Source organism: Oryzias melastigma, linkage group LG22 (genome assembly GCF_002922805.2).
Source record: "Oryzias melastigma strain HK-1 linkage group LG22, ASM292280v2, whole genome shotgun sequence".
In the NCBI taxonomy this organism is placed as follows: domain Eukaryota; kingdom Metazoa; phylum Chordata; class Actinopteri; order Beloniformes; family Adrianichthyidae; genus Oryzias; species Oryzias melastigma.
The window spans coordinates 12151071-12158451 of NC_050533.1; positions in this window are offsets into that span (position 1 = coordinate 12151071).

The window sequence follows — 7381 nt, forward strand, 5'->3', positions numbered from 1 at the left end:
ACGTTGACTTGTCGCCGCGTCAAAACATTGGAAGCTATTCTGTTTTGTTTCCGCTCAAAGAGAAAGGATTGTAAAGACTGACTGAAGCACTTCAAGAATTTGATGTTGAGATGTCTGATAAAAAGTTCTGTAGCAGTTTATAATTCTCACAATCAGACACAACGATGAGACTAAAAACATGTTTTTTTCAGGTAGTTTGGTGTACAAAAAAGGTTTAAAAAAGGTTTAATATGCTGTCTTGTAAATCATGTTTCAGGAAAAGCTGCAAGAAAATCATTTTGGTTCATTGATCATGGAAGAATTGTTCACAATCAATGCGGATTGGTTGATTCTGACATGGAGAAAAGAGGCTTTCTGCAGGTCAACCCAGGTGAGGTTTATAAGTATGGATCCAAGATATACAGACTGTATGTCATCCATAGAAAATGACTTACTTTTGTTTTTAAATATTTTATACTTTTTCAATTAATAAAGGCAATAAAGACGTTGCCATGTCGGAACCAGAAATTGTCAGCAGTGATTAGTCCAAGTCAATCTGAGTCATCATTTCAATGGAAACCACTCAAGCCAATCAGGAGTGAGCTTGTTGGACCACATTCTTTATAGAGGGATCAGATTGGGCAGTTTATAACTTCAATAACTGGCGTCACAGGAACGAAAAAAATGTATGATTACCAAGACATTTTTGAGTGGGTATTCTGGCAAACATAATGACTGAGTTATAGCTGTTTAATTCTCACTAGAAGTCTATGGCTTCTTGGAACCAGCAGGTACTTCCTGTTTGGAACACAAACAAGGAGGAGTCAATCCGCCCAGTTCTCACATACAGTCAATGGTTAAAACAGCTAAACTAAGACAGCTAGTGACACTAAAAGGAGAAAACAAGAGATTAACCAAGAAAATATGCTCAGAGGCATTCCAGGCCTTCAGGGTCACCGTTCAGCCATAAAGACCAGATCCAGGTTTCAGCAGGAAGGAAGACGCTCCCACCCCCTGGATGAGCAGGATCAGCCAGTTTTCTTCTTCTCCGTCTGGGCTGTTGTGTTTTTTCCTTGCCGGTCAGAGTTTGTTTTGAACCACCACCAAGCAGCTGCTGATATAAATGCATGATGCTTCCAGGTGGTTCAGTCCACTCCCATCTGCTCTCAAGAGTCTCATGTAAAAAGAGACAAAAGTGTGGAATTTCTTAGCATTTTTAACAAATTTGAAATGATCTTAGGAGCAAATGTTTAGAACTATTTTCAACTATTTTGGCTAAAAAATAAATCATTAAATAAGGATGTGTAATTGTAACATTTGGATCCGTTCTTTACCTGTTTGACTCAGCAAAACAAAAGCCCATCCCTCACTCCTCACTCCCGTCTTCTATCTATATTTCTGGCCGCGTGCGTCTCGTGTTCGGATGTGTGCGCTCGCTATTGATGAGGCAGGGATGGTTGTGTCTTGATGCAGCAGCAGCAGCAGCCTGTGGAAACACAAGGCAGGGTGATTTATAGCCTCTTACTGAGAGCATAAATCACACCTGCAGCGCCGCGCCTTTAAACGCCCCGCGTCCTGACAGCATTTACCTTTTATAAATGATTGGGCTGAACCTCCCATGGAGCCCGAGACCACAAAGCTCACTCACTTCCCGACCAACTCTTCCTTTTGTTTCACCTCTCTCCTCTCACTCCCTCCTATTTACATTTGGAATCTCCGCTTTCTTTCTTTCTTTTATTCCCCTCCCCATCTACCTTTTCCCCCCTACACTTGCAGGGCATGATGGGAAGTTGCCAGGGGCTCCGTCCGTGTCTCCGGGGGATAGAGAGCTAAAGCTGCTGCGATGGCGCCCGCATCTGCAGCCGTTAAGGAAATGAATGTGTCAGTCTTGGCCCTATCTGCTTTCCTCACAGCCACTTTTGTATGAGGAGGGGGATGTCTCAGGAAAAAAACGACACACACATAGAAACAAACACACACACACGAATGCAGCTTGTGTCACGGCAGAAATGTGAGGCGGGAAATACACAGCCACAGCTGCAGCCGTGTGGCTACAGATAAAGGTGACGTCTTGAGGCCATTACTTATCCAGCACAGCAGCGAAAGGTTTGCAGATATTATACCTGCTGTCTCCACATAATAGCTCTCGGTTGGAAGCCGCGTGCTCGCGTACAAATAACGTCCATGCAAACGAAAGGGTACAAAACAAAGTGCTGCACAGCCGGGCCCCCGCACACGCGCAGAAATTTACACAAGTTCCCCGCGAACACGCACGGCGGCACACTCCGGGACACCTCGCCTCACTGAGTTAAAACAGATGAAAGAGCTGCTAAATGAAATCTGACTCAACAGTTTGAAATGCAGCACTGCAGCACTGTGAGCATCGGTGGAACAAAACAACATTTTTCCAGGCTGCCAAAGCCAGCAGGAGCACCTGAATTGAGGTTTGTTTTCGGCTCCCGCTCCTCTTGAGAATGCCGTACATCTGATTCGGATAAACAGAAAGAAGTCGCTGCATGAAAAGTTCCTTTTAAATCCCACTTTTACTAAATAACAAATGAATTAGCCTCGCTTATTATAATTTTTGTTTTATTTTATGCATCGAAACCTGTAAAGCTACTTTCTGTATGAACTAAAAGTAAAATCACAAAAATAAATTAAACAAGCAAATTTTGCAGCACTTTTCTGCACCACTCACACACATGATGTGTTTTCTCTGTTAGGGTAAATATGAGGAGAATGAGCCTTAAGATTAGGCGGGATAAAACATTCAAGAGTCGGAATTTATTCCACTAATACTAGAACTTGTTTTTTAAAACGCTACACATTAGCCTCGTTGGTGTATTAACAACACCTGTTAACTCCTAGGCTTCTTTGCAACATCTAAAAACACAGTTTGACATGGTTACATGCTAGCTGCGTTAGCGTATTTACAATACCTGTAACTCCCAACCATGTTAGTAACACAAAGAAACAGACTTATTCTGTGAAAACAAACATTACTGTGACCACGCTAACTCACATCCAGGTTAGTAACATGCAGAAACAGCAGGACCCAACGCCGCTTCTCGTTAGCATATTTACAATAGGCCTATGTGGAACTCCCAACAATATCAATAACTCAAAAAAACAGACCAATACTGCTAAAACAAACAATTCTGTGACAGCATTAACACCCAGCCATGTTACTAACATTAAAAATAGACTGATACCACAAAAAGCAAATGTTACTGTGACCACGCTAACTTTTAAACCAGTTTAGTAGCAAGTAAAAGTAAAAACATAATCCAACACCACTACATGTTAGCTCCGTTAGCTTATTTACCATGCCTGTAATTTCCAACTAGTAATACATAAAAAACAGACCACTACCGCTAAAACCCACATTATTGTGACCATGCTAACTCCTTAGTAACACCTAAAACGAAAGGATAGTCCGACACGGCATCGGATTAGCTGCATTAACTTATTTATGATACCTTTAACTCTCAACCATGTTAGTAAGTCTTAAAAAGAGAATTATACTGCAAAAACAAATGTTACTGTGACCACGCTAACTCCAAAACTGAATTAGTAACAAGTAAAAATATAATTCAACACAGCTACATGTAAGCTACGTTAGCTTATTTAAAGTGCCTGTAGTTCCCAACAATGTAGCTACTCTTGAAAATAGACTGCCTCCTGTGAAAATAAAAGTTACTGTGACTACACTAACTCCAGACCAGATTTGTAAAAAGTCAAGAAAAAAAGAAGCAAAATCCAACACCATTACATGATAGCTGAGTTAGCTTATGCGTAATGCTGCAACTCCAAACTATGTTAGTAAAAAAAAAAAAAATCGATACTGCTAAAACACATGTTACAGTGACTATGCTAACATTTAACCTTGTTAGCAACACGGGAAAAAAAGCCATACAGCACAACGTCGCTACATGTTAGCTGCGTTAGTGTATTTAATATCCCAATAACCATGTTAGTAACATGTTAAAAACAGACTGATCGTGTTAAAATAAAAATTACAATGACTGCACTATCTCCCAACCTTAGTAATTTGTAGAAATAAACCACAGTTTTGACATCAGACTCCTAACTAACCTTGTTAGCAGCAGAATTATTCCATACAGGCCTATAAGGTCCTCCAGGTTATTAGACACTTTTTGTTTTTCTTTTAATTAAGGCTTCTAAGTTTGCCTTATTAGTAAGGAAAATACTGTAATATACATTTGAAATTCACTTCCATCTTGAAAAGGAAGCATTTCATATAATCAGCCTACAGCTCGCCTTATGGATTTATACCATCCATGCATTAGCGCTTCATTTAGTCTCAATTCCATCTGTTAAATTCTTACACACTTGATCCTCTCCCTTCAGCGCGGGGTTTCTCATTCAGTTCCAACTTTTCATGGCAGCAAATAAAAAAGAGGGACCCGGACAGACAAGATGAATCGGAACCCAAGCCAGTCATTTTCAGCTCCAGTTTGAATGTGACAGTTGTTCTTTGTATTTGCGTTGGACGCTCTACAGTGGAAACCAGAGATGCCCTGCGAATGTGAGGGATTCTGCTGCCAGGATGCGGGTTGTTCTACTGTAACTGAGCGAGAGCAGAAAAGAAGCATCCTTGCAGTGAAGAGAAATAATTAAAAAAAAAATCCTCAAGGCTAAATGAAATGTTCAATTTTTAGGTGAAACAGTAACTTTTTCTGATTTTTTTTTTCTATAAATCTCTGGGAATCTCTGGGGTAGTGGAGATGCTCCTCTCTGTGGAGGCTATAAGGCTAATGCGAGGCTGCTATCAACATGCCCTTTGCTGCACGCAGCAGACCTGACCCTCTGGATGGAAACTACACCTCAATATGGAGGACCTAAACCTGACCCTCATCTGAGATAAGGGAGCAGCAGACAAATCCTACTTCAGCTGCATTTACACACCCACTTACACCGTTCTGTGCCCCGGGTTAATTGGTGTGGTTGTGACTCTGGGCTGTGGCGAGTTCTGTGGAGCGCTCAGGGATATGAATCAGGCAGCTAATATTAACTATTCAAAAGAGTCTGATCCTCTGAAAAAGATTTGTGTTTACCTGATTATCACTACCCACTAGCATGTTATTTTAGAATAACCAAAGAGGGTTTTGTTTTTTCATAAAAATTAACTCATTTTGCTTTCTTTTGTCAAACTTGCCTAATCAGATATAAAAAATGTGATTTTTTTTTTCTTTCTGGCAGCATGAAATTGACAAAAGTTTTTTTTTATATGTTTCTGTGTGAGTAATCTTATTTTAAGAAAGTTGAACAGTACTTTTTAAGCATAATGTCCTATTTGACCAGTTAAAACTAAATAGCTTGACTGTTAAAATGTTTGAATAGAAATTTGAGAACCCCAGACTGTACAAATTAAATTAAGATTTTATTTACAAGTTTGGGCTTTTAATGTAAAGAAAATATATACATTAATTATGTTGCGAAATATATATCTCTCATTATAATGAAATTATAATTTATTTGAACCATTTTAAATATATGGTCATAAAAAATACCCGGACACAAAAAAGAGAGAATAATCTGGCTGTGGTTTCCTCCTTTTTGAATGAAAGGGATCATTCATTTCAGTTTTATTTATATAACCCAATATCACAAAAAATCTATTACCTGAAAAACAGTTTGCTTAAAGTTTAAGGTTTTGACTATCAATACAATTTTTCTCAAGTTTTGAATTCAGGCTTTGGTGAAATGTATGCTATTTTTATTTTTTGTATTTTTTTTTGGTTAAATCATGGTTTCTGTTTTGTAGCGCTAAACTAATCTGACAACAGTTAAAAGCACCATGAGTTATTGAGGAACAGTTAGAGTTTAGAAAAAAAAAAACTTTAATCAGTTTTAACTTCAATGCGCTTATTAGGTCAGAAGTATCTCAAATGAAGGAGTGACTGCTCTTAAATCACTTCTTTAGGGAGTTTTTAGCTTATTAAGTAGCAGCCACTCCTGCATGAGCCAAGATTGCTGGTGGATGTCTAAGGTGAAGCTGCCCTTATCTGCGCCCGCTCTTCAACTATTAGTGAGATAAATCATACCGCCATATCGCATTCTCATCTGAGGCCCACAGAGCGCTCAGCTGTGCCATGCGGCGCTGCGTTTTAGGGCATGGCAACAAGAGTGGTGTGCCCTTAAATGTCAGGTCATCTTAACTACAGCCTGTGCCAGCTCCGTCTGGGATCTCACAGCACCGCAAACACCGTTGCCTCTCCACAAGCCCATCGAGCTTTACAGCGTACGTCAGCAGCAGGACAATTAACCAAAACGGGCTAACAAGCATGTACGCACTTGACATTTTACATATGAGCTTATCCTCTCCTCTACACATGGCACTATACGGCAGAGCAGCCTCGCATTCGAGCGAGCGCCGGCTGTTTACAAGAGAAATCCCTTGTCCTCCTCCTCCTTTTAAGCCGCACCTGCAGAAGCCCCACGTCTTCCGCTTTAACTGGTATGCATTATGTGGCTTAACATCACGGGTAAAGATATATATAAATAAACATAAACACCGACTCTGGGAACATGTTTTCCCTCTCCCTCCCTCCAAATCCCTCCTCTTCCCTACACTGAGAAGTAATGAGGGGCTACCTGTAATTACAAGCAGCTGCTGTCTTCCCTGACGTACGCTAATTGCCAATAATGATTTTGGAGAGCTGTAAAAAATCACTGGCTGACGCTCTCTCCTTCTCACTTTCTAGCTCGCTCTGCCTGTGGTTTGTGGATGCAGAGAAGAGGATCTAAAAGAAAAACAAAAACAAAGAATAGTTGGTGGATTTATCTATTCCCTCAGTTGCAGGCGAAGGGAGGGGTGCAGTTAGCTTTGTTTTGCGGTTAACCAAGGCCACAGTTGTTTCCTCATCTCTGCCCCTCTTATTCACTGGACAGCAGCTTTAACAAGGCTGTAATGTGTGGTTGGAAGTTTGAGGGTCCCATTTGAGCACGGTAAAGAACAGAGATGGAGGGAGGTATAGACAGGAGAGTGTAAGTGATAGGTGGGGGACCTGAGAAGCAATGTGGACAACAAAAAAACTAAAACACAAATTAAGCATTAGTCACATGCACTTTTTTCGGAGTTGACCCGAATAGGTACTTCAGATTTTTTGGTTGAGTGGACTTGTCTAAGAATAGCCTACAAAGGATCTACAAATGGTCTACAAAGGGTCTACATTGGGTCTACAAAGGACCTTCACATGGTCTACAAAGGGTCTACGAATGGTCTACATTGGGTCTACAAATAGTCTACAAGGGTCTACGAATGCTCTACAAAGGATCTACAAATAGTCTAGATTGGATCTACAACGGTCTACAAAGGATCTACGAATGGTCTACAAAGGGTCTACATTGGGTCTACAAAGGACCTTCACATGGTCTA